The sequence below is a fragment of the Dromiciops gliroides genome, chromosome 6, assembly GCF_019393635.1.
Source record: "Dromiciops gliroides isolate mDroGli1 chromosome 6, mDroGli1.pri, whole genome shotgun sequence".
Lineage (NCBI taxonomy): Eukaryota > Metazoa > Chordata > Mammalia > Microbiotheria > Microbiotheriidae > Dromiciops > Dromiciops gliroides.
In genome coordinates this window covers 166815127-166841492 of record NC_057866.1, presented here as the reverse complement: position 1 = coordinate 166841492, position 26366 = coordinate 166815127, and the positions used below count along the sequence as shown (strand labels likewise).

Here is a 26366-nt window from a genome sequence, read left to right as displayed (position 1 = left end):
TACTGGCTCCAAATGGCTGGTATGAGAACACATCTCCTTCCTCTCAGTCGAGAACTGGGTACGATGGTTATGGAAGGTTTAATTCTCTGCTAGTCTTGGTTGATTCATTGTCTTGGTTTTTTTTTTTTTTAGTTCAGTTTGTTTAATTTGTAGAAAGGGTTAGATTTTCACTAGTTACAGCTCTCATCACATGAAGAGGTTCACCCCAGGGTAAATACAACACAAACTAGTTCCTCTATCACAGTTAACCAAGTAAAATGACCACTGCTCAGCCCATAACATGTGTCTGGATGAATTGAATCAATAGCTGCCCAGGTCACTATATCAAGCAGAAAAATTCCTGTTTATTTATAATAATCCCCAGGGAATGGAGTGGTTTAATTAAGTCATAATAGAGAAGGCACAGATTCCAAATTTCCAAAAAGTTAGATTACCATAAAACCCATTCAACACTAGAAAACTGACCGTCACTGAACCTGCCTTTGATGATTCAGAAGGCACTTCAGAACTGTGTGGGGCCCCAGCAGCAGAGATAACAATTTTCATGGGAGATGTAGAAGGTGGGGCTGACTCCATGACACACTGCAGAAGCTGTGGCTTCTCGTAAGTTGCTGATCAGAATGATGGGGGTGAGGATCGGCAGACCGGGCCCCTGGTTGTGGCTGCACAATCCCAGGAGAAAGTCCCAAGTCTGTGTCTGCCCTGGTAAAATGGGGGTAATAGCTATCCCTGGCATGCCTGACCTAACAAGTGCTTTGTAAACTGCAACATGCCATAACCCGTGAGCTCTGGTGGGTGGAGGACAGAAGGAAGAAACTTCAGTTCTTTGGATACAAGGAAAAGATCAGCTGTGTCTAGGGTTATTTACTGAGAAGTGGCACCTTTTTGGCAAAAGGGTCAACCTTGCTATTTGTTTATGCTCTAGCTATCTGGCTTTCTCCCCTTATTGGCTACTGTTACCAGGGACATAAGCTGGAAAAGAAATTATTGCTTAAAATGGTTCTCCTACAAGTCAGGTGAAAGGCTCTATTTCTTGTACTTCTCATGACTTCAAACATAAAGAGGGACACAAGTTCAGACAAGAAGAGACTCCAGTTCAGTGTCCAGCCCATGCCCCTCTTTATTCTGAGCTTTTCAAACACAAACAAAACAATTTCTTGTCTTCATTGAGTCCCCAGCAGCATGCTGGAGGTGCCAGTGTTGGGTTAAGCAGTATGTGAGCCTTCAGAAAAGGGATATCTGTAGCTCCTTTTTGAACATGTCTTCAAAGTGGAGATCCTGGGCCACGAGCTCTTCTTCAACATCATCGTGTGCCCACTGATGATCAGTAAGCTCCAAAACTTCCCACTTGGTCTTAAAAGCCTTGTTGGTGTCTGCAGGCATGGCCATAGCTGCTCCCATCATCTGTTCCTGTATTACTCAAGACTGGTCTGCAGCCAATCATTGAGACCATAAAACCCCATTTAACCTGGCTGACAAATGCCAGCTCACTGCTCCCCTCCTTCCTGTGATTCGGCTGCCATTTGTGTAGATGAACATCCTTTCCTCTTGATAGATCTCCTCCCACAATCATCACTCCAGAGCTTAGCCCTACTCTTCCCCAGGCTCTATCTTCCTCTGTTCTCTGGTACTCCACGCTCTGAAATGAACAAAATCCATTGTCTTGGCTCAGGATCAGAGAATAAATGCTTCGAAGTCCAAACACATTGAGGAAGTACCAGGATGCAGAACTCATTCAGGATGCATCTAAAATGAGCAATTCAATTCCTTCCTATAGCATGGGTTTAAATTGGAGGGTCAGAGGAAATGGTACCTTGGTTGTGACAAATCCCCAGAAAGTCATGTTGATAAATCCACCAATAAGAATCATAAGAAGTACATTTGTTACATTTCCTTTCATCACGTCTGTGAGCACAGTGGGATCTGTCATAGGAGATGGGAGGCACGACCTTCCTCTTTGTTTTTTTGAAAAATCCATCCTCAGGGTTGTTGAAATATTACTTTTGTGTCAAGAAAGACTATTTGGGAATGTATTTTCCATTTTCCCTGAGGACTCTGCTTCAAATTAAGAATTGACTGTCGGACACCTGCTCCTGGGTGAGTTTCTTGTCACTCTGCAGCAGGATGGACACATAGTGGCAGATCATGCCTACGAAGAAGGTGATGAAGATGATGGGCAGGACCACCCAGAGGTGGATGTTGGAGTCCAGCAGCAGCTCTGGCTCAGCCATCATGGATGGGGAAGGATGTCCGCAGGGGGCTCGGCCCATGCCTGAGCCTCCTTACATGCGAGGGCCCTGAGGGAGAGCAGTCAAGACCTCCGGCCTCCTCACCATCTGATTCATTGTTTCTATAACTATAATGAAAGAATTAAATATTACTGTCACAGAAAGGGCAATAGATAGGTACATGGAAGCTGTGAGCAGACTACAACATGAAAAATGAGGAACTTTGACAAGCAAGAGTTAACAGTGCCATCAAGGAAATGCTAGACTGTTTATATGACAAGAACAAAGGGTAACATGGATGGCTGGAAGACCCCATTCGTATCCTTCCAATGTTGAAAGAAGATGAGGAAGGCCTGCAGCAGATTGCAGGGACCCCTGTGTGCTGAACTTATGAGAAGGGATGAACAAGAGTTGCATTGGGTGGGCAAGCATAGATGGAGTGCGATCTACTTTGGAAGGAACATCCAAATTGATGAGATCTCAGGTTCATTTAAGTATAAGAGAGGGTACTCTGGAAGGAACTATCGGAATGTTATTGTGACAAAAATACATTAGTAAAAAAGAAAGAGAGAGAGAGAGAAACAGAGAGGCAAACAGAGACACAGAGACAGAGGTAGGGAAGAAGGAAGGAAGGGAAGAAGAGAGAAAAGAAAGTTCAAACAGCTCCAATACCACTTATAGTTCTACTCTAAACACCAAGCAATTGCCACCATTTTCAGTATTTCTGTAATGCAGTAGGTACTTTTCCATCTGCCATGATTTGCTTTTACCATAAAGTTTTTAGGCAGCTGCTGCTTCCGTTGAGAATGTGAGAGGGAGCAGTTTGAAAAGGTGGCAGGAGAGTGACTTCTCTAGACTCCATTTTGGGCTCTGTCAGTACCGTGATTTGTGGTGCAGGACAAAACACTTAACCTCTGTGTCTTCAAAAAGGAATGATGAATTCTGTCCCATTTCCTCAGCTTAGCTGACAGATGGGAGACACACACCATTAACTACTCTGTGCCTCAGTTTCTTTGCTCCTGAGATGATGCTATTCTATAGTGTGTGTGTATGTGGGGGGGTAGGTGCACAGTGTTTGCACAGGCTCTATACATGTAACAATAAAATATGATTGACATGTCACCCAAGCCACACTCAAGGGAGAACTGTGAAAGACCTAATTCGAGGGTCTGGATAGAGCCCCTGGAAGGTAGAGATTATGACACTGAGAGGCACTTAACCACAGAGTAGAAAAAGACCTTCAGAGATTAAAAAAATAATAATAACAACAACAATAATAATGTATTTATTAGCTAAGTGACCATGGGCAAATACTTGATGTCCCTGAGCCTAAATCTGTAAAATAGAGATGGGGAATGAATCTGTGATTTCCCTGATATAAGGAATTCTACTGATGAAACTCCCTCTACCAATGCAAGTCAGCACCTTGTTGTCAATTTGTTGCCTTAAGGAGTTGCTTAGAATGTTAAGAAGTTTAGTGACTTGCCTAAGGTCACGCAGCCAGTATTTCAGAGGTGAGACTTGAATTCAGATCTTCCCTGCTTCACCATCACTTTTCCAGTGCCTGTGCCACACTGTTCCTCATTCTCAGTGTATAAGGTAAGGGTAGTACCATTTCTAGTAATGAAATCTCAAAGTTGTTGTGAGACTCAAATGAGATAATGTATGTAAAGTACCTTGCAAACTTTAAAGCCAATCAATTGTTGTTCTTTCTATTTAATTCTTATTAGTCATTCCATCTTCCTTTGGCTTGATTTACAATACCCTCAAAATCCTGGTTGCCCTATTGTAGACACAGTTTATTTAGCTTGTCAAAATTTTCTAAAACTATCATGCTCCAAACTGAATGGTGTGATATTCTAGTGTAGGTCTGACCCAGAATTGTCACATACCTCCTCATGGACACTCTCCCCACCCCTTAATGTAGCCTAAGATGACACCAGTCCTTTTGGTTCATGTGTCAAACAGCTATTTCATTTTGAATTCATGGTCCACTCAAGGCCCTAGATTCAATGTGGAGTTCAAACTGTTACCTAGACACACATTTTCCCCACTCCCTCATTCTGTACTTGTAAAGTTATTTTTTAACCCAGTTTAAAAATTTACAAATACATGCTTTGGCCCTATTTTCTCTGGACCAGGTGGCTTATATCACCCTTCAGCCAGAAGTTCCCTAAGGAATTTGTAAGTGTCTCTGCCATTGGCTCAAGTGCCTGTTGGTGATGTTTTCCCCATTTTAGAAGATCAGTGACTAACATCCCAGTTCATTAACATTGGATTGGCTTTTACCAAGGGGTATTTACTTCAAAGATATAGCAAGAACAAATATGCATTTCACCCCTATTAACACCTTAGGGGCATAGTCTCCCCTATATATCTCCTTGTCTCTGGGAAAACGGACTCTAAATTTTGCTCTAGTCCTACAAAGCATTCGTCCCACCAAGGTCATGCCCAGATATAGCAGAACTACCAGATGAGCTACGGCTCAGATACCCATGGGATGGGGTTCCAAAGGTCACTCCTTTTTCATTTTTTAAATTTATTTTATTTTTTTTTTTGTGGGGCAATGGAGGTTAAGTGACTTGCCCAGGGTCACACTGCTAGTGAGTGTCAAGTGTCTGAGGCCAGATTTGCTTCATGAATTTGCATGTCATCCTTGCACAGGGGCCATGCTAATCTTCTCTGTATTGTTCCAATCTTAGTATATGTGCTACTGAAGCGAGCACCTGAGGCCAGATTTGAACTCAGGTCCTCCTAAATCCAGGGCCAGTGCTTTAACCATTGTGCCACCTAGCTGCGCCTGGTTACTCCTTTTTTTAAATGACAAATCTCCCTACTTTACCCAGGCTGGAAGGAAGACAAAAAGATTTATCCTATTCTGTTTTGGCAGCCTGGTGGTCCTCGGCTCCCAGGGGCTCACCATACTAGTGCCAGATTTAGTGTGGACAGCCAATAGGGTTAGCCATACTACAGCTCAGAATTCTCCAACTCAAAGGATCCCCTGGACCCAGGCTCCCCAACAGCAGGGACCAAAGGCTTGCAGCACCACGCATGGCCCATGGGTCATTCCTCAAAGATTGCTCCTTACTTCCCAGAGCATCAATCCTATGCTGGTTGTGAAACCCAGACTAAGGAATGATGGGACTCTGAAATAACAGAATGCCAATCAGTACTTTTGAACTCCCAAGGATTGTAGGCTCTACTCTCTTTACCAGTTGCAAAGCTTTCAAGAGAGGTCTTAGGCAAAAGAAGCAAAGACTAAAGCTGACAGGCCTTTTTGAATGACCAACCAGGCAAGCTAGTCAAAGACCCCCTTCTCCATCACATAGTTGTCTAACTGCAACCAGTTATAGAACATTTATGAGTGCTTCACAGTCTATGTCCCCAAAGTACTTTCCTTATATGTCAGCTTTTATCTCTAAGAATTAGCTGCCTAGCATCCTCCATTTGGAGACCTCATCTGAGGTACACTGGGCATTCCATGCTCCAGATGCCCATACATATACATATGCCAGTTATGTAAATATCACTATTAAATTTCATCTTATTGGATTCAGTCCATTATTCTAGTTTATTTAAAACTGTTTGGATCCAGAGTACATAGAAAGACATCATCATCAGGTTGGCTACCAGGTGATGGCTTCTTTTTCCCCACATCCAGGGATGGGCCAGAGCCAACTTAAACTCAGTTTTCAGTGTAAGCCTGTACAACTTGCAATTAGCAAATACTACAAATTAGGGCCCGATTTCCTGTTTTATTGATTTCTAGACTTCAGAAAGTGACAGAAGAAAATGCTAATAAGGTGGATCAAACTTAAAAGTGTCCTGTGTGGTGGTTTTTTTTTCCCCAGAAAGCCAGTTGTTAAACAGTTACCAGCACACCCTTAGCTATAGCTATGTGTTAAATGAGGACAGGGTTGGGTATATCTATGGGAAGTGGGATACATTGGAAAGAGCAGTATGTTGGCATAAGGACATCTGGATTTAAGTCCTGGATCTAATACTTATAAGCTTGTGGCCTTGGGTACATAACTTTACTCTTCTGAGTCTTGATTTCTTCATCCATAAAATGTGAAATAATTATATTGTTATTATCTACCTCTCAAGTTAGTTGTCAGGAAAGTGCTTTAATGCCTTAAGACACTTTAAAACCTTAACACTCGATAGAACTGTGATTTATTATTATTATTCCTGGGAGAAAGGATAAAATCGACAGAGAAAGTGACAAGAGAGATTTTCTTCACTTCGCAATTCCGCTTTGGGCTAGCAATGGCAATTATAAGATCATTGCATTTGGAGTTGCAAGTTATCTAACCCTTTTTGGGTCTTGGATCACTTTGGCAGTCTCATAAAGCCTATGGATCTCTTTTCAGAATAATGTTTTAAAATGCATCAAATAAAATATGTAGGATTGCAAAAGAAACCAGTTGCATTAAAATACAGTTATAATTTTAAAAAAAACACACTCATAGACCGTTCCCCCTAAATGAGATGGGGTGGGAGTGGGAAGAGAGCTATTTACATCATGAGGCAACACCACCCCATTCCATTTGTGGGACTGGCTCCAAAGTCTTTCCTCGTCCTTAACTTTGATCTCCAATGCTCGATAGAGAGCTAGTATTCTCCCGTGCACTTTAGGTGTTTCTATACCAGGGCTTCTCTGAACTTAAGAGGAGGACTATTCTATCCCTTGTGTCATGTCACTGATATTTCTAGGTGGTGGTATAATAGATCTCTCTGATTCACAACTGGTCACAGGTACAGGGAATTCACTGGTAGTGTTCTGTCCCAGAAGCACTCGGTTATGCAGCCCTCACAGGACTTTCTGTTATGAAGCTCATCATTGGTGTATATATATATATATATATATATATATATATATATATATATATATATATATATATATATATATATATATATATATATATATATATATATATATATATATATATATATATATATATATATATACACCAATGCATCATTAGAGCTAGAAGGGGTCTGTTGTAGTCCAGAGGGAAAAGAGTTATTGTTTCAGGGTGTACTTGTCTTGAAAGATGCTATCTCTCCCCTCATGATCCTTCCTCTCCCCCTTCTTTAGCTTGTCATCTCCTCCCTTTTTAGTCTACTAGGAATTTTCCATTCTAGAAGTCTTTTGCAACTCTGCCAACTGTTATTGATTGAAGCTTTCTCTGATCATGACCTCGGATGTGGGAAACCAATCAGATAAACCCGAGCAAGATTTTAACACCTCCCTATAAAACATCTGGTCACCTTTGGCTACCCTGATCCATGGAAAGAAGATGGACACAGAAGTCGGACCCATTAAAACCCCCAAAGCTTGATGTGCGATGGGCCAGGTCCAGGGATCAGCCTCTTTTTCCTGTCTTTCCTTCTTTGTTAGGAGGGTATCAGCTGCTGCCATTGCTAAGTGGGGTTCTGCTCCCATTTTGGAGGTGCCAGATGCCACCTGAGGTGGGAGAATGTTGTCATGTCCTTCTCTTGTTGTTCCTGCCCTGTTCTCTGTGCTCTCAATCTTGTGTAGCCTTCCCTACAATATGCCAAATGAAAGGACCTGTTCTTTTCAGCATTGATTGGCTAATATAATTTTTTGTGAACCCCTTTTATGTCCCAATATCAGACCACCCGAGAACCTTAAAGATCATCTTGTCCAACCTTTTCATTTTACAGATAAGGAAACTGAGACCCAGAGGAAGGAATCAACTTGCCCCCGCTGACACAATGGTTGAGCTGGGATTAGAATCCTGCTCCATCTTCTTCTGAGCTCAGTTCTTTCTACTACCACGCAGAACAGAATTTTACCCAGTCCTCATGGCAGTGACTAAATATTGCCAATTCACATCATGATTACAGGATGAAAGGCAGGATAAAAAGCCCTATGGGGGAAACTCCTGTGTTTACCTATTATTGGGTCAAGTTCTTTGGGGATCCAGGGGAAGCGAACTACCTTCTGGAACTAATATGCTACCTCCCAGCTCAGTTCACATGGGTGAACAGCTTCTCTTAGGGAGTAGCTTTGGATTCAATGTAGGGTTAGAGGATGAAAAAAAAAGAATAAAGTCACATCTGCTTCATATGCTGTGGTGCTTTATAGAAACTGAAGACCTGAAAATAGGAAAATTGAAGAGGGGACAGGAAAGACCATCAGGAAACAGAACAAGAAGGGAGCTTCCATGTGTACAGACTCCAAATTATCTGAGCATTCTCATGAAAAAATAAAAACAAAACAAACCTTGTCCAGTGAAAAGTCCTATTTTTTCATCCTGAGTTATAAACCTTAGGTCTTATAAGAAACAGGAATGGATTTGTGGAGCAGATGAAGGATGCTCAGAGTTGTATGAGGACAGAGCTATAACTAGGGCAGGGTGATAAGGACTTTGCCCAAGGGTGCTGGATTTAGAGGGTGTTTATAGTACTTGAAAGCCCTTTAACAGTGTTGAAATAACAGAGCAAAGCAATGACCTAGAATAATTAGATGAAATAGGAAAAGCCAGATGGCAGTCTGGTGTGGGAACCTCCCCCATACCACCTTGTCTCCTCCATGCCCAACTCTGGGGTTTTATCATTCCACTTGCCACAGGCACAGTTTGTGGTACTTGCCCCACATGCAAACATTCCCACTTATAGTGCTGTATCTGGGAAAGGGTACTTTCAGCTCTTTCTGAATTTTCTTTTTTTCCTTTTGGTTCAGGATACTAAAAAACTGCTTGGATGCCAGCAACCATCTTCACCGCCATCAATCATACAGAGACTGGGGTGCATTAAATCAATAGTTCCCAACTTTTCAAAAAAGAAAGAGGGAGTTTATGCAATACTGCAGGGTGAAGGCAAAACCACTGGCTGGCTGCCTTGTTTGTCCGAAATAGAATTCATGTTTATAAGCTTCATCACTCTCTGGAGGGAGCTTTGTTCAGATGTCAAGGGAAGGCGGGAAGCTGAAAACTGTGGTCTGCTGACACCTAATTCCCCCATATTATGTGTCTCAAGCCATAGTTCACCTGAAATGAGGATTGATCAAGGATGATATTGATGGGGTTGGGTATTATATCATTGCTTACAGTTTCTTTCCTCTAGGAAGAGTGGGAAGAGGTGGGAGTTGTAAAAGGGCAGGCATTTATCATCTGAGACAATTTCCCACCCAATGTGATATTGATACCCATTTGGAGAAAGGAAAGTTTTCTTCCAAAGCCTTAGCTTTGACACCTCTGGGTCCTTAAACAGAAGAATATCCAGGCAGAAACACTATGTGTAATAGCCTCCATTAAGTATCTCTCCTGTTTATGGTCTTGCCTGAGGGAGAGAAGGAAGTTCTTGGTATCAGAAAATTTCAGCATCCTTTTGCTTTTCAGTGGCGTAAAAATGGCTCATTTCTTCTCATCATAGCTAAGTTGGGGAGGGGCAGGAAGCCTCTCTCCTGGGTCCATGCTTTATAATTTTAATACCCCCAGAACCGTGGTCCACTGGTCCAGTCCCACACATTTCAACAAGGAGAGATATCAAACCTGCCCTTCACGGACCAGGGATAGTTAAGTGGAAGAGAGATAAAAAGATATGATATAAATGATCAAGGTAATAAAAGGAGCTGCTCAATTAGTTCCATGGAGATACAGATGGGGGAGGGACCTGGTAGTTAAAGAGTATGCACCTGTCTCTGATTCCAGGGTCAAACTCCCTTGCTTATGTCACCCTAACCCTCTGGGCTCTGATCCAGCATTCAGGCTGGGAAATTAACTTTACAAAAGGTTCCCACCCACCCTCTCTTTCAAAGGAAGGATGTTTATTCTCCTATTGCAAATCTCAGTTCATATTTCTGCTGGAGAAAATGGGATTGCAGATGCTCTAAACAATGCTGGTAGTCTAGCTTCTGCCTTCAATTTCCAGGGGACCATAATAAGCTACACTGAAAGTCACCTCATTCAAGACTCACAAACAATTTGATGGACATGCTGTTGTGTTCTCATATGACTCCTACCACCATTCCGGGCTTCCTTCATGCCTCAAATCCCATCTTCTACAAGAGACATTGCCCATTCCTCCCTCAATGGTAGTCCCTTCCTCCAAGTTTCCCTCCAATTTACTCTATTGTATCTTGTATTTACACAATTATCTGTATGCTTGTCTCTCCAATTAGAAAGGGAACTCTTTGAAGGCACAGACTTTGCCTTTCTGTTCATCTGACACAGTGCCTGGCACATAGCAAGTACCTAAGAAACAATTGGTGACTCAACTTGTTGACTTGGGTAAAGCTGAACCACAGAATCTAAGAGTGGAAAGGTTTCTCCAGGACCATCTAGCACAACTCATACCACAAAAAGCATTACAACAGACTGGAAAAATGATCATTTGGCCTTAGCTGGAAGATCTCCAGTGTGGGGAAATTCACTACATTTGGAAGGAATGATTTCACTTTTGAGCCTTTCTGATTGTTAGGAAGTCCCTCCTCCCCTCAAATGAAGCGTGGATTTGCAGCTTTCCAACATCCACCCGTTATTTCTAGTCCAGCCCTCTGAGGCCAAATAGAACAAACTGAATTCCTCTTCTGCAAGATAGTCACTTTCCTGTATTGCTCCCAGTGTGATTCTGATGAGTGTGCCAGCAGCATAGAGCTTGGGCTCATTCTAGATGTGCCCTTAGAAAATCTCATTTGTCATCCAGAAAAGACACCCATATTTGGTGATCCCACTAAGGGTCTAGTAACCAACCCATCCTCAATTTGTATGGTCTAACTTAGCTTAATGTTTTCCAAAACTTCTCTGCCAAATGGAAAAAAGTATTTCTAACTCAAATTAGATTACAAAAGAATTAACTCATTGTTGATGGGGCAACTACTCTTGAAGGAAAATGAAAAAAAAAAGTGAAAATCACAGTCCCTACACTCAGGAAGGGCAAGCTAACTGGGGAGCCAAAACCGATACATGGAAAGGGTTCAGTAGAAATGGGATATAGTGAGTAAGTGAAGAGACTTGAAGGGTGGAGCTTGCATGAACCAAGAGAGGAAAGTCACCTTTAGGTGGAATACAAGCTCAGAATGAATCAATTTTGTGATCAGGTGACCAAAATTTTCAATGCAGCTCAAAGTTACATTGAGAGATATAATTTCTAGGAATAAGCAGTTAAGAGTTGTATTGTATTGAGCCCAGATGTCAGATCACATCTGGAATATTGGATTCAATTCTAGACATCCCAGCCTAGGAAGAAAATTGGTATATCTGGAAGACTAGGGAAGGGTCTGAAGAGCATGCCACATGATCAGAAGACTTGAAGAGTGGACTGATATAGACAGAGAAAGGGAAGGCCCATTACCATTCAGGTGGACCACAAGCTCAATATGAATCAACCTGGTGATCTGGGAGCCAAAAATATCACAACAACTTCAGGCTGCATTGTAATTAGTTGGAAGAACTGGAGGCTGGGGAGGTTAACCTATAGAAAAGAAGCCTGGTAGGAGGAACATGTGAAAGTTGTCTTCAAGAAAATGAAAAGTTGTGATACAGAAGACAGATCTGATGCAACTTGTTTGAACCATGAAGACTTAGGAACAATGGGTAGAAGTTTCAAAAAGATAAATTTAGGCTTAATTTAGTAGAAAACCTTCCAGCTCCTTCTAGAGTCTCAGAATGTACAGGGCTGCCCCTCATTCGAGGTCTTCGAACAGAGGTGAGCTGGATGACTGCCTCTTTGGTTGAGGCATGCTTTTCTGAATATAGGTTGGATTGGATGGTTCCAGAGGCCCCTTCCTACTCTGAAATTCTAGCATTCTGTGACTCAGGGTTGAATGAACAAAAGCAAAGAAAGAGAAATGAGCTGAATGTATAGGTGGAATGGGGAGAAGACCCTTAAATGGTCTTAAATTCATCTTGAGGCTTAATTAGAGATAACTCCACTACATCCTGTACTGGAACCTCATTGGGGTTCAGAGGTCACCCTGGGCTCTAGAAGGCTCTGTCAGAAGAGAATAAGCTCTGTCAGATTCAAGCAAGCTGGAAAGGCTTTAAGGAAAGGCTAATGATGGTCCATCAGTTTGTTGCCTGGGGACCAAATTACCTAAAGTCAAAAAAGGCCCACCACCAAGTTTTTTCAGCCAAAGTATAGAAGGCAATCTATTACATTAAAAAGGGTTTATAGTCTGTATCTGCACAAGGGTGACTTACACGAAGAAAAAAAATGAATCCTTGAGGTATTTAAATAAATAAGAACTGAGTGGGAGAGATAGGAGGGTGTCAGATTATTGAAAGCCAATATAAAGAGTTTGAACTTTATTTTGAGGATAATGGGGAAAACTTTGCAAGTACTTGAGCAGAGAAGTGACATGATAAATGCTATGATTTAAAAAGGTTATTCTTTCAGTGTGGCATAATGTGGCATGGTAAATAGAATGTTGGATCTGGAATCAAGAAGCCCTACCTGAGTTCAAATTCTCTTTCTTAGATTTCCTGGCTATTTGACTAGGAGCAAGTATCTAACTTTTCTTAACCTTAGTTCCCTCATCTGCAAAAAAGGAAGGAAGGAAGAAAGAAAGAAAGAAAAGGAAGGAAGGAAGGAAGGAAGGAAGGAAGGAAGGAAGGAAGGAAGGAAGGAAGGAAGGAAGGAAGGAAGGAAGAAAAAGCACAATAACAGAAATTTCTGAGGATCAAATGAAATGACATGTGCAAACTTTAAAGAATTATATAAATGCAAATATAACCCAAGTCCCAAAACCCATTGATATAAGACTCTTTTCTCATTGATAGAGATGCCCTGAACCTGGTGAGGAGTGTGATGGTGAGAATGAGAGAGCTCTCTTCAGTCTCTGGAGTCTTCTTTGAGCTTTCCCCAAGTCTCTTCAGTTGCTTCTAGTCTCTTCAAGTTTTGAAGTTGTTTGGGAGCACTTCTGGTTTTCAACTTTGAGAGAGAAGATGGATGATGCCAATTACACTTCAGTTTGCTGAAGGAAAAGTCTGGGAAGAAAAAAATGAGAGAAGTTGGCAATCTCCGTCATGTCCCTAAATATGGCTGGCTACATTAGAAACTTTGGGGAATTTCCCCTTAGGTGAGAGCTGGGACTCTCTCTTAGTTGAGCTGATTTAGCTATCTCCCAAATGAGAGGGCTCCTTCCCTCTGTATTGTCAGGTAGATACATACATACATACACACACACACACACATACATACACACAATACATGCATACATACACATATATCTATTTATGTATATGTGTGAATATACATATACTCACACATATACACACACACACTTAGGTTACTGCTTCACTCCAATTAATGAAACAGTGATCAAAAAGTAGATTGAACCTAAAAACCACATTCCTTAAAATAATAATATTTAAAGGAGCATATAAGTATAACTAGACTGGATCCTCTTCTCTCTTTGAGAAGAGTAGAGTGGTTTAGCTTCTGTCTCAACTTCCTGCTTCCCTACTCAGCAGAAAATAAAACCTCCCTTGAAGAAGGGTAGGAGGAGAAGATGTTAGAGATGACTATTCTGCCTCTTTGAGCTATACAATGACATTCCTACAACACATGTGGGAGACTACCCTCATTACACAAGTTATTTTTATGATTATGATTATGATTATTAACAGTAGCAATACTAGAGTAATAGTAGACATAGTAGTAGAAACAGTAGTAGTGGTAGTGGTAGTGGTAGTAGCAGTAGAGTCGTTGTGCAGTTGTTTCCTTTGTGTCCAACTCTTTGTTACCCCATTTTGGCATTTTCTTAGCAAAGGTACTGGAGTGGTTTGTCATTTCCTTCTCCAGCTCATTTTACAGATAAGGAAACTGAGGTAAATTACCTTCCCCAGGTCATGCAATTAATAAATGTCAGAGGCCAGATTTGAACTCAGGGAAATGAGTCTTCCTCACTCCATGCCCAGCACTCTGTGCACTAAGGGGCCACCTAGCTGCCCCCTAATAGCTGTAGGAGCTATGGTAATTTTGTAGTAGTAGTTAGAGGATTAGCCTCCCTCCTCTGACCTCTACTCGTTGATCAACCCTGGGCAAGTCATTTATTCTCTTAATACCCTGGGAAACTATCTGAGACCACAAGTCATCAGGAAATTGCTGATCTATACTGGTGGAGAAATTTTCCTCATTTTGAATGCTCTACATCAGTGAAATCACAGCTCCAGGATAAACACAAACATCTTTGCAGAGGTGAGCAGGGCAGGTTGAGTGAGGACAGACTGGGGAGATGACCAGTGCAGAGGTCTTTTGAAATTGTCCAGGTATGATGTGAAGAGATCTTGGACAAGGATAAGGTCAGTGGAACTGAAAGGAAAGGACAAAGTGGAGAGATATCATGAAGGAATAGTTCATTAGAGCTGGTGACATTGATGGAGAAGTGTTAGAGAAGAGGAAGAGAGCAAAAATGGCACCAAGGATCTGGTGATACTATTGATAGAAATTGGGAAATGAAGAGACAGCTGTTTCAAAGGGCAGCATGGTGATGACGATAAACCTTTGTTTGATTTGGTAATGGAGGAGGGGTGGTTCGAGTAGAAATGTTTAGGGACTATGGGATTAGAACTCAAGTGAAAGGTCAAGGCAAGAAATACAGATTTTAGAGTTATCAACATAGAACATCAAGGTAAGAGTAGAAAGCATAAGAATGGATGAGTTCTTCAAAGAAGGGAATTTAAAAAGTGAAGACATGAGGCCCAGTGTCCTCAGAGCTGAGAGTTAGTAAAGGGAAGAAACATTGAAGAAAACAGAAGGAGTAGTTGGAGAGGGAGTAGAATCAGAACAAAGTTCTGTCACGGAATATGAGAAAAGAGTCTTATATCAATGGGTTTTGGGACTTGGGTTATATTTGCATTTATATAATTCCTGGAAAGGGTACCCTCTCTGGGATGTCACAAGCAGCACAAAGGTCAATGAGAATGAATGAGAAAAGGCATTTGGGTTAAGCAAAAAGGAGGCTATTGACCTTTGACTCTTCAATTTTGGTAGAGCACTAGGTACTGAAAGCAGAATGCAGGGGGTTAAGGAGAGAATGGCCAACTAAATAAATAAATAAAGTCTGCAAACATTAATCAACCCTTCAAGAAATTTGACAGGGAAAGCAACATGAGAAATAGGACTATGACTAGAGTAGCTAATAGGTTCAAGCCTACTTTTTTTCAAGAAAGAAGAGAACTGAGTATATCCGAAAACAGTAGGGAATAAATGATGCTAGACAGTAGGGGATAATTGTGGATGTGAAGTTTCTCAAGAGTCAAGAAGGAATAGGATTGGGGGACAGCTAGATGGCGCAGTGGTTAAAGCACCGTCCCTGGATTCAGGAGTACCTGAGTTCAAATCCGGCCTCAGACACTTGACACCTACTAGCTGTGTGACCCTGGGCAAGTCACTTAACCCCCTATTGCCTGCAAAAAAAAAGAAGGAATAGGATTTGGGGGCAGAAGGTAAAGAGGTCAAGATTAGAAAAGACCACTCCTATGAAATTGGGAGTGAGAAAAAGGATAAGTGAGGGAAGAATAGCATATTAAATTGAATGTGGGAGTAATTGAAGGAGCTTATGCAGCATAGTCCTACCTTCTTTATTTTAAACTAACCAGCACAGCAACAATGTCTGGCAGCATATGCACCCTTACATACCCATGGCTTCCCCCACCTCTCTACAAAGAGGAGGGAAGTATATTGCATCAACTTTTTTCTGGGAAAAGATTGGTCATTGCAAATAATCAGTTTGGCTATTTTTTTGAGTTATCTTTATTTACATTATTGTAGTTATATAATTCTTCTGGTTCTATTCTCTTTGTTCCAATTCATTCAAGCCTTCCCATATTTCTCTGAATTCTTCATAATCTTATGGATCAATAGTAATAATAGCTATATTATTAATAATGATAATAATAATAATAATAGCTACCATTTAAATAGTGCTTTAGAGTTTGCAAAACACTTTACAAATATTATCTTATTTGATCCTCACCAAAACCCTGGGAAGAAGGTGCTTTATTATCCTCATTTCACATACAGGGAAATTGAGGCACACAGAGTATTTTTTTTTGCTTTGCTTTTTGCTTTGCCTTGGGTCACTCAGTCAATAAATATCAGAGGCAGCACTTAAACTCAGATTTCCCAGACTCTGGGTCCAGGACCCAACCATTGCATCATCGAGTATTCCATTATTTTCATGAACCACCATATTTTCATTAATTCCTCAATCTATGAACACCCAATTCACTTAAAGGTTTTTGTTAGTACAAAAAGTGCTGCTCTGAATATTTTATTATATAGAGGGGTGCTTGTTAGTGCTTAGTGCCTCCTTCTCCAACATTATTTTTATTTACTTTATGTATATTTTTATTTCTTCCAAGTGTACATTAGAATGTGAACTCCTATTAGGCAGTGGCTGTTTTCATAGCTGGCACTTAAATCCTTGTTGAATTTAAATGAAGTGAAATGAATTTTTGCCCCGGACCTCTTTGGGTAATATGCTATATAGTAGGATTGTTGGGTCAAAGAGTATGAACTGTTCAGAGATTTCTTTCACATAATTCCAAATGGATTTCCAGAACGGTCGCACCAATTCACAGATCTACCAACAGTGTCTTATTGGTCTTGGCCTTAATTTTCTCAGTGAAGTTGGAGATGAGGCCATATGCTGAGGGTAGGGAATAAGACCAGGGTGACTTGAGGAGAGAGAAAAGATTTGGAACAACTGTGGTAGGGAGTATGCCAGGAAATCAATAAGAGATTATTAAAAGGATTGCTGATTGTGGATCCAGCTGAAGTTGAATTTCTCTTCAAGAAAGACATAAAGACTTGGAAAAGGCCCAGGGAAGAGCAACCAAAATGATCAAGGGGAGAGATGTGATTTCTGTGTAAGGAAGATGAAAAAGGTTAAGACTTTTCAAACTGGAAATAAAAAAAGGCTGAGAGGGAACGTGATCAAAGTGTATAAAAACATGAAAGCAATGGAGAGGGTGAACACAGATGCAATCAACAAATCTTATAAAACCAGAATTAGGAGCAGCCCTGGAAGATTGGAAGACATAATTTGAGGATCAATGAAAGACAATCTGGTACTATTTTATAGCCAGGTGGAAAAGTTATGCAAAGTTTGAACCCGAGAAGTAATAGAGGCTTTAAATACTCAATTTAATTCAGCAGACCTTTATTCTTTGCCTACTGTGTGCAAGGCACCATGTTAAGAGTTTTACAAATATCTCATTTGATCCTCTCGATAATCCTATAACAAAAACCCTGTAAGGTTGGGCAGAATGTCACACGAATGAAATTGTCCCTGCCCTCCAAAAATTTGCATTCTACTGAGAGACATGCTACGTGTACATAGATAAAAAGAATCACACAAGTGTAGCAATGGAGGGACTAACCAGGGGATCCCAGATCAATTGATCCCTGTTCTACCACAAACGATAATTGAGATAACAAGGTGTTAAAGTCTCAAAAGAAGGGTGAAATACAGGTGTATGAACTGTGGAAAAGATCTAGGATCAAAATTCATGGAGTAAAAGGACAGATAGCTATTGCCTGGCAAAGGAGAGGCCATACCCCTGGTGGCACTTTAAAATGCAATACCAGGGGCAGCTAGGTGGCACAGTGTATAAAGCACTGGCCCTAGATTCAGGAGGACCTGAGTTCAAATCCTACCTCAGACACTTGACACTTACTAGCTGTGTGATCCTACAAGTCACTTAACCCTCATTGCCCATCAAAAACAAAGAAACAAACAAAAAATTCAATACCTGCTCCTTAGGAGGAAGTTGAGGCAGAAGATAGCTTTGCAAAGTCTAACCCTACCAGCTAAGAAGAAGACCAGCCACGGGACAAAAGCCCAACTCTCTAGAAGAGATCAATTTTTGCCTTTTCCTTTTGTTATCTTTACTAGACCATGAAGGGGAAAGGATTCCTCTACCCTTTCTACCATCAGCATGGCAGCTTGCCTTGTAAGAGATATGACACCCCGAAGGGAACAGGCACAAGAGTCAAAAAAAAGACACAGTTCTGATGAGTGGATAAGGGATCCATCCTTGACTGTTGGGAGTTGAGTTGTAGAAACCAGGCCCAGGGAGCCCAAGTGAGTGACCTCCCAAGCAGAGACCTGTGCTAATGAGAGAGAAACATGAAGACACCACAAGAAAATAAAGAACATAGTTACCTATAGAGCCAGAGTTGTGAGTTGCCTTGCTCACATGTGTTTCTTATATGTATGCCTCTCTAATGGTGTGGGCTATATTTGTGCCTTCTCTTGTTATTGATGCTGTGAGTTCTTGTTGGAGAGCATACTCCAGGGTTGAGGGTTGTTTTTTTTTTTTTCTGGGAGGGGGGGTTGTTATTATTGTTCTTATGATGACATCTTGGTAAATGGCTTTGCTTTGAACTGATCCTGTATTCTAGCCAGCTGCTCAAGGTAAATACCCTGAGGTTGATGGGAAGGGGACTGAAATGATTATTCAATAAGCAATTTTTAATATTGGGGAGATCCAGGATTTTTCCCTTCCGATTTACTCATTTTGGAGGTTAGGTCAAAGCTTAGTTCTCTGAAGGGCAGGGTTGATGATGAGATGAAATGTTGGGCAAGACTTACCCAACTGGGAAAGTTTAGATCTGATTAAAAGGTATAAAGAGATTCTAGTCTAGGTGAATTCCAGCCCATTGTGTTCTAGTCAGACAGGTCTGAGTGTAGGTGGAACCCACTTGTCTAGATTGTCCTAGGGGGATAGGTGGGGGGGGGGGCTGAATGAGATAAATCTTTTTGTCCAAGACAGTAATCAGTCATGTACCCCAGCCCCTCATTAGAATAAGCCTACCTCTTATTATAATATTCATTCTCTTGTTTATTATTACTACTACTACTACTACTACTACTTCTTCTTCTTCTTCTTCTTCTTCTTCTTCTTCTTCTGGGCAATGAGGGTTAAGTGACTTGCCCAAGGTCACACAGCTAGTAAGTGTCAATTGTCTGAGGTTGGATTTGAACTCAGGTCCTCCTGAATCCAGGGCTAGTGCTTTATTCACTGTGCCACCTCACTGCCCGCCCCCCCCCATTTATGATTAACCAATCAGAATTGATTGCTGCCTGTCAGGAACACCTATTTTTTCAAGCATATACAAGCATCAAGGGGACTCCAGGAGGGGTCTTTGGTTTATAAGAGAGGGGCTAAATGACCATCCTTTTATTAATTATTAGCCATAATTAATCAATCATTTTATTAATTACCCAGAAATTATGTCTCTTGAACTTTTTATGCATCACAAGAACAAAGGGAAGGTTGTTAACTATAGTTTTCAGAGCACAGACCCACAGAGAACCTTTGCCCTGAGGTTTCTATTTCCTGAAGAACTCAGTTCGTCTAAATGGTGAGGAATAGGTGACCCAGAGGGGACGTTACTCAAAATAATACAAGGTAATCTTAAGAGAAAGAGAATGCTAATAACTAGAGGGAACAGGTGGGCCACAAGCAGGAAATGTTATATTTTAAAATATCATTAGTGACTCCATTTTGCTTTTGTCCACCATTTTGTGAAGCTAAGTTTCAGCTGCTTTTGGAGAAGTCACAAGATGACTCCCCCTCCCAAAGGTCACCCAACTTAAGGAATGTTACAAAACTACCCCATCACTATCACCTTAGTGTCTCCCCTCCACCAATCATGAATCATGTGTTTCAGTTCCAATAATCTTGTTTTCCTCCCTCCAAACTGCATATTAACTATGTAGAAACCAATGGTCATTTGTCCTTGGCTACTGAGAGCCTTGGTTCCAGTTTGTTTTAGCATTCATTGCTAAATATATCTTTGTTTTAAAGTAACTACTTGATTTCTTTATTCTATTATTATAAAAGCGATACCTGTTAAAGAAAAAAAAAGGTTTAGACAAATTGACGGAAAGGACACTTGCCTGGAAGTTGGAGATATGGATGTTCATTCATTCATTCCAAACCCCTTCTGTCTTCAAAATTTTATCATGACCACCGAGGTCACTGCCATCCTCCAGGTCACCCAGCCTCATAACCCAAGTGTCACACTCAGTCTTCACCCTTACCAACCCCACATATCCAATCACCACCCAATTATTGAGTTTATACCTTTCTCATATCTCTTTGTATTTGTCCCCTTCTTTCTAACTCACTTGCTATCACCCAAGGTCTGGTCCTTATCACCTCTCACCTAGATGATTGCAATAGCTTTCTAACTGGCCTCACTACCTCAAGTCTTTCCCCATTCCTATCAACCCTTCACTTAGCTGTCAAAGTGATGTTTTCGAAAGCATAGGTCTTGCCATGTCACCTCAGCCCCCTCAATAAGCTTCAAGATCAAATAGAAACTTCTCTGACATTTACAGCTGGCTCCTTCCCATAGCTCCAATTTTATATTATTGCCCTCCACACCATCTACAATTCAGCACCATTGACGTCCCATTCTCTGCCTTTGTACTGGCTATCCCCCATGCCAGGGATGTGCTCCTCCTCATTTCAGCATCTCAGCTTCCCTGGCATCCTTTGAGGCTCAGCTCAAATCTTATATTCTGGAGGAGACCTGCTCTGGTGTTCTTTCTCTGTCCCTACAAGTGGCTAGTATGTTCTCTTCTGAAATTGCATTTCATCTTCTCTCTCTCTGTATGTATGATGCATATATGTATGCACACATACATTTTTTAGTTAGCTTGTTATTTACATGTTGTATCCTCCATTAAGGAATACGGTAGCTAGTAGCTACAGCAGTTAGTAGATAGAGTGCCAGGTCTGGAGTCAGGAAGACCTGAATTCAAATCTGACCTTGGATGCTTACTAGCTGTGCGACCTTGGGCAAGTCACTTAACCCTGTTTGCCTCAGTTTCCTCATTTATAAAATAAGCAAAAGAAGGAAATGGCAAACTACTCTGGTGTCTTTGCCAAGAAAACCTTGAAAGGGGGTCATGAAGAGTCAGACATCACTGAATATGACTAAATGACAGAACTCCTCCATCAGAATGTAAGTTCCTTGAGGGCAGGGACTGTTTTGCCTTCCTTCACATCCCTAATGTTTAGTGCAGTACCTGCTATAGCTTGAGCAACCACCATAAGCAGAAACTGTGCTAGACACATGATGTTGCTACTGATATTCTAGTGACCACTAGAAAGTTACTCTCCCTTTTGCCAGGTCTCAGTTTCCCTTTCTGTAAAATGAGAGGACCACACTAGATTGTACATAAAGTCCCTTCCACTCTATGGGCTATTTTAGATATGTGTATATATATATATACACACACATATATGTATATGTATATGTATGTGTATGTGTGTGTATATGTACACATATACATATACGTATATCTGTCTGTGTGTATATGTGTGTGGTACATGTGTATACATGTATATGTTTATTTACATACATGCATACATATGTACACACATACCTGTATATACATATACTGCTTTATATGTGATACTATATCATTATATGTGTATTGTATGTACACACATGTGTGTAAATAGTTACTAAGGGTGAGTAGCCCCAGTGCCTAGCACAATGTCTGACACATAATAGGCCCTTGATAAATGCTAATTGATCGATTAATTCTAATTGGGGGGTGGAGCAAGCTATTGAGGGCAATGTCATGTATGATGAGAGTGTATAACTTTCTCCAAAACATGCCACTGTACAGACAAAAAATGAGGCTAAATGGACCATTAGTCTGACCCACTGTAGCTATTTTTATACTCTTAAAGAGATTATAAGCTCATATTGTTACTGAAATTAGCCTAGTTCCTTGAGGTCTGGCCTATTTGTTTTTCCCCACATGCATCCCTTGCCTCTGTAGACTGTCTTTCTTGTCCAGAATGCTCTTTCTCCTCTACCTCATGGAACCCTTAGCTCCCTCCAAGGTTCAATTCCAGTGCTATTATATGATCTCCCAGTTGTTAGAGTTCTTCCCCTTCCCCCAAGTTATTTTGTGCATATTTTGTGTTTTCTCATCTACATGCATTTCTACCCCTTCAGTAGAATATAGAATAGAAGTTATTGGAGGGCAGGAACTATAAAATTGTTGTCATCCTTGGCACCTGGTACAATGACTGGAACAAAGTAAGTAGATAATTCTTGAAGTGGTTTGGAATGGATTGAATTGAAATTAATTGAACTGAAGGTAGGGCTTGCAGCTTACTCAGGATCACACAGATCGTAAGGTATATAAGCAAAAAATTAAACCCAGGCATCTTGACTCAAAATCCAAGGCTCTTTCTACCTTCACTCATCCTTTCGTCCATGGCATGACTTTCAAGGCTTGTGTTCCACACATGTGATGATATCTTCAAAATATATCAGTGTATTCTATTTTCCTTGGGCTAAATGTAGTGGAAATTATATCTTCTTTTTCTAGAATATTTTTTTGTCTCTGCTCAAGTACAAAGAATAGAAAAATGTTAATGATTAAGGCTGGTACTTGAAATTAAAGGAAAAAAGTAACTAGGTTCAATTGTGTATCATTTAAGATATAAGGAGGTTCTGTGGTTGTTCATTTTTCAGCCATATCTGACTCTTTGTGACCCTGTTTGGGGTATCCTTGGCAGAGATACTGGATTGACTTGCTATTTCCTTCTGCAGGTGAAGAAACTAAGGCAAACAGGGTTAAGTGACTTACCCAGGGTCACATAGCTAGTAAGAGTCCAAGGTAAGATTTGAATTAAGGAAGATGAGTCTTCCTGACTCCACACATGGCACTCTATCCACTGTACCACCTATCTGTCAGAACTTTCTATCAACCTCTCTCCATAGGGCAGCACCAATTTGTCAAGAGTTATGTGGATTTGTGTATTTACCTAGTCAGAATTCAGTTCTTGAGCCCCCACTCACTGGCAAACCCACCTCTTTTTGGAACTCATTACAGCAAGCCCTAGTTATATGGTTTTAGTATGATGCATTGGCTCCCCCCAGAAGCTGACAAATATGGTTGGTTGTTGTATACACTGTTTATTCTTAATCTAGAATCAATGAACAAAGAAACAAAACATAAGAATGAGCTCACAATACATAATAAAACAGTAAGTCATCTACCAAGGTACATGAACTCTCTTTCTAGAGAGATGGAGAATTCATTTATTAATTCTAGAAGTCTCCCCACAATTTATCCCAGTCTGTCTAGAATTTGAAGAGTTAGAATCAATTTCTTTTCTTACAATGGTGGTAACTATACCCAGGGGACTACAGATGCATCTCCTAGAAGTGGGCAAAGGAATGCCCATTCAATCACAACTTATTTGTTCAGCAGAGCTCTCAGTGAAGATTCAGAAACTCCAGACATGGTGGTCAAGGCATAGGGAATGGACTCAGTTCTCAGGAGCACTTGAGAGAAGACTGAAGCTCTACCAGCAGGTGATTTTCTCCATCTTAGCAAAGATCTCCCAACTCAGACTGCAACCATCCTATCTTAGAGTAGGGTAATAGCACTCAGCAGCGGGTTCCAGCAAGGAGGAGCCTGCTGCTGATTTTGTTCTGGCATCCTAGGTGACACACTGAATGGTACAGCAGGCCTGAAGTTAGGAAGCCCTAAACTCTAATCTAGACTCAGTTACTCACTAGCAGTGTGACCCTGAGGAAGTCACTTAACCTCTGTTAGCTTCAGTTCCTCAACTGTAAATGGGGATAATAATAGCCCCTACCTCTCAGGGTTGTTGTAAAGATCAAATGAGATAATGATTGTTAAGTGCTTAATAAGAGTGCTTGGCATGGGGTAGGTACTATTTAAATGTTAGTTATTATCATTATCCCTTTCTCCAACTTTGTAAGTAGTAACACTCTACTCTTGTAGTTGTATCTCTAGAAACTTCTTGGTACCACTCCCCAGACAAATCTTTTCCACTCCATACAAGAGTGTGAAAGAGGGACAGTGATAGGGATACCTTATAAAAATAACTAAAGTTACTTAATCCTATTTACCTCAGTTCATGTGTAAGTGAAGAAGGAAATGGCAAAACACTCCAGCATCTTTGCCAAGAAAACCCCAAATGGAGTCAGGAAGAGTCAGACATGACTGAAAACAACCAAACAACAACAAATATAATGCTTTACTTATGTTGTTTCGGTTGTCCTTCTTAATAGACGGCGAGACAGACACTTTTGGTGTTATCCACATTTCTCAGAGAACAAGACTGAGGTTCAGAGAGGCCCAAGTGACTCATCCATGGTCACATAGCTAGGAAGAAGCAGCAAGAGGATCTGAGTCCTAGCATTCTATTCACTATACCATGACAGTTCTTTTCAACAAGCTTGCTAAATCATAGCAGAAGGGATGCTGGGAGATGGGGAAAGTGTTCTTCTTATTCCATCCCAGAGAGTGCACAGAGGTTCCCTGTGCTCAGGATGAGTTTATAATCGAGCTTTCCTTCTGGTATTTGATAGGAAATACAAAGGGCATTTGGGCATCTCGATGCTATCTTCTGGGTTTTTCTGCTGCTACCTCCAGACTCTTGGCAACAGGACCTTTATTTCTTGAGAGTTAATTTCCTTCAGCTGCTTATTCTCTCCCTGAAGTCCCAATCCTCTTTGGGAAAGCAATTGGTTATTGTGCAGAGGATTTTGAAGTCATATACTGGGGATTATAACTTTATTTGTTGAATGAGTAGCAGTGTCAGGAGAACTCTTAAGCACCAAATACCCAGTTTGGATATAAAATGTTCTTAGTGGAGACAAGTAACAGAAGTAACAGAAAAATCTATGCAGCTATAATTAGGAAGAATTGCTGCTAAATATATTTTATCATAGATTTAAAGCTGAAAGAGACCTTAAAGGTTTCCTCACCTAACATCTCCATTTTACAAATGAGGATACTGAGTCTGAAAGAAGTTAAGTGACTTGTTCAAGGCCACGTAATTTCTAAGTTCCAGAATTGGGATATCAATTCAGGTTCTCTGATTCCAAATTTACCAGTCTTTTATATTATGCTGCATTCCTTATTCAAATTCAGGTTATTGTTCTTGCTGTTTGTCCTTTGTTCTTGAAGAGGACCATGACATTTGGAAGGTGATATCCTGACTTGCAACGAATTGGATTTAAGTGAGGGAGGGCTGTGCAAAGTCACCAGCCTCACTCTCTCCTCCAGAGCCTCCATCTGGGTCCAATGACAAAATATACATCAAGATGACTGGAGATGGACTTGGATGTTTAAGGCAATTGGGGGTAAGTGACTTTCCCAGGGTCATGCAGGAAGTCAGAAGTCTGAGATAAGATTTGAATTTGAGTCCAACCAACTTCAAAGCCAATGCTCTTTCTATCGTGCCACCCAGATGCCCCAAATTCAGGCTACTGTTCATTAAAAGGCGTTTACTGACTGTTGACTGCTTACTGCTGTGCCCTTCTCATGATTGAATTTGGCTCTATTAATTATATTCCTTCCTGAATTGATAGAGCACCAGGCCTGGAGTCAGAAAGACTCATCTTCCTGAGATCAGATCTGGCTTCAGATACTTGCTACCTCTGTGACTCTGGGCAAGTCACTTCACCCTGTTTGCCTCAGTTTACTCATCTGTAAAATGAGCTAGAGAAGGAAATGGCAAATCACTCTAATATCTTTGTCAAGAAAACCCCAAATGGAGTCACAAAGAGTTGCACACAACAGAGCCACAAAATTATGTTCCTTCCTGCATCACAGGCTTTTTCCTTTGTAGACATGGGGGCAATGGATAGAATGCCAGACTTAGAGTCAGGAAGACCTTCCTGAGTTCAAATCTGGCCTAAGGCATTTACTACCTGTGTGACCCTGGACAAGTAACTTGTAAACTCTGTTTTCCTCAGTTTCCTAACCTTTAAAATAAGCTGGAGAAGGAAATGTCAAACCACTCTAGTATCTTTGACAAGAAAACCCCAAATGGAGTCACAAAGAGTTGGACATATCTGAAAAACAAAAGTATACTCCTGTATCAAAAGCTTTTTTCTCTGTGTATGTAGTGATGACTACTCAACTTTGTTTTTGCTTCAATGCTGAAAACTCATAAAACTGTAACAAAATGATCCCCCTTTTAATGTTCTTGGAAAGGTCCACATTCTTACCAAATTTTACAGTATTTTCTGCACTGGAATTATAAGTTTGGATCATCATGGCCCCCAAAATATTATCTAGCAGCCAACCTTCTGCTGTTAAGTTTTTCCACACTTGGTCCAACAACAAACATGAGTTAA

At 40.9% G+C, this 26366-nt stretch overlaps 1 non-coding gene and 1 pseudogene across 1 annotated transcript; both read right to left on the bottom strand.

Annotated features, from left to right (window-relative positions):
• Positions 1-1068: 1068 nt before the first annotated feature.
• On the bottom strand, positions 1069-13112 carry LOC122731516 (annotated as a pseudogene).
• On the bottom strand, positions 4848-4954 carry LOC122733071. The gene has a single exon (XR_006353679.1). It is a non-coding gene; the product is annotated as a U6 spliceosomal RNA (small nuclear RNA).
• Positions 13113-26366: the final 13254 nt, after the last annotated feature.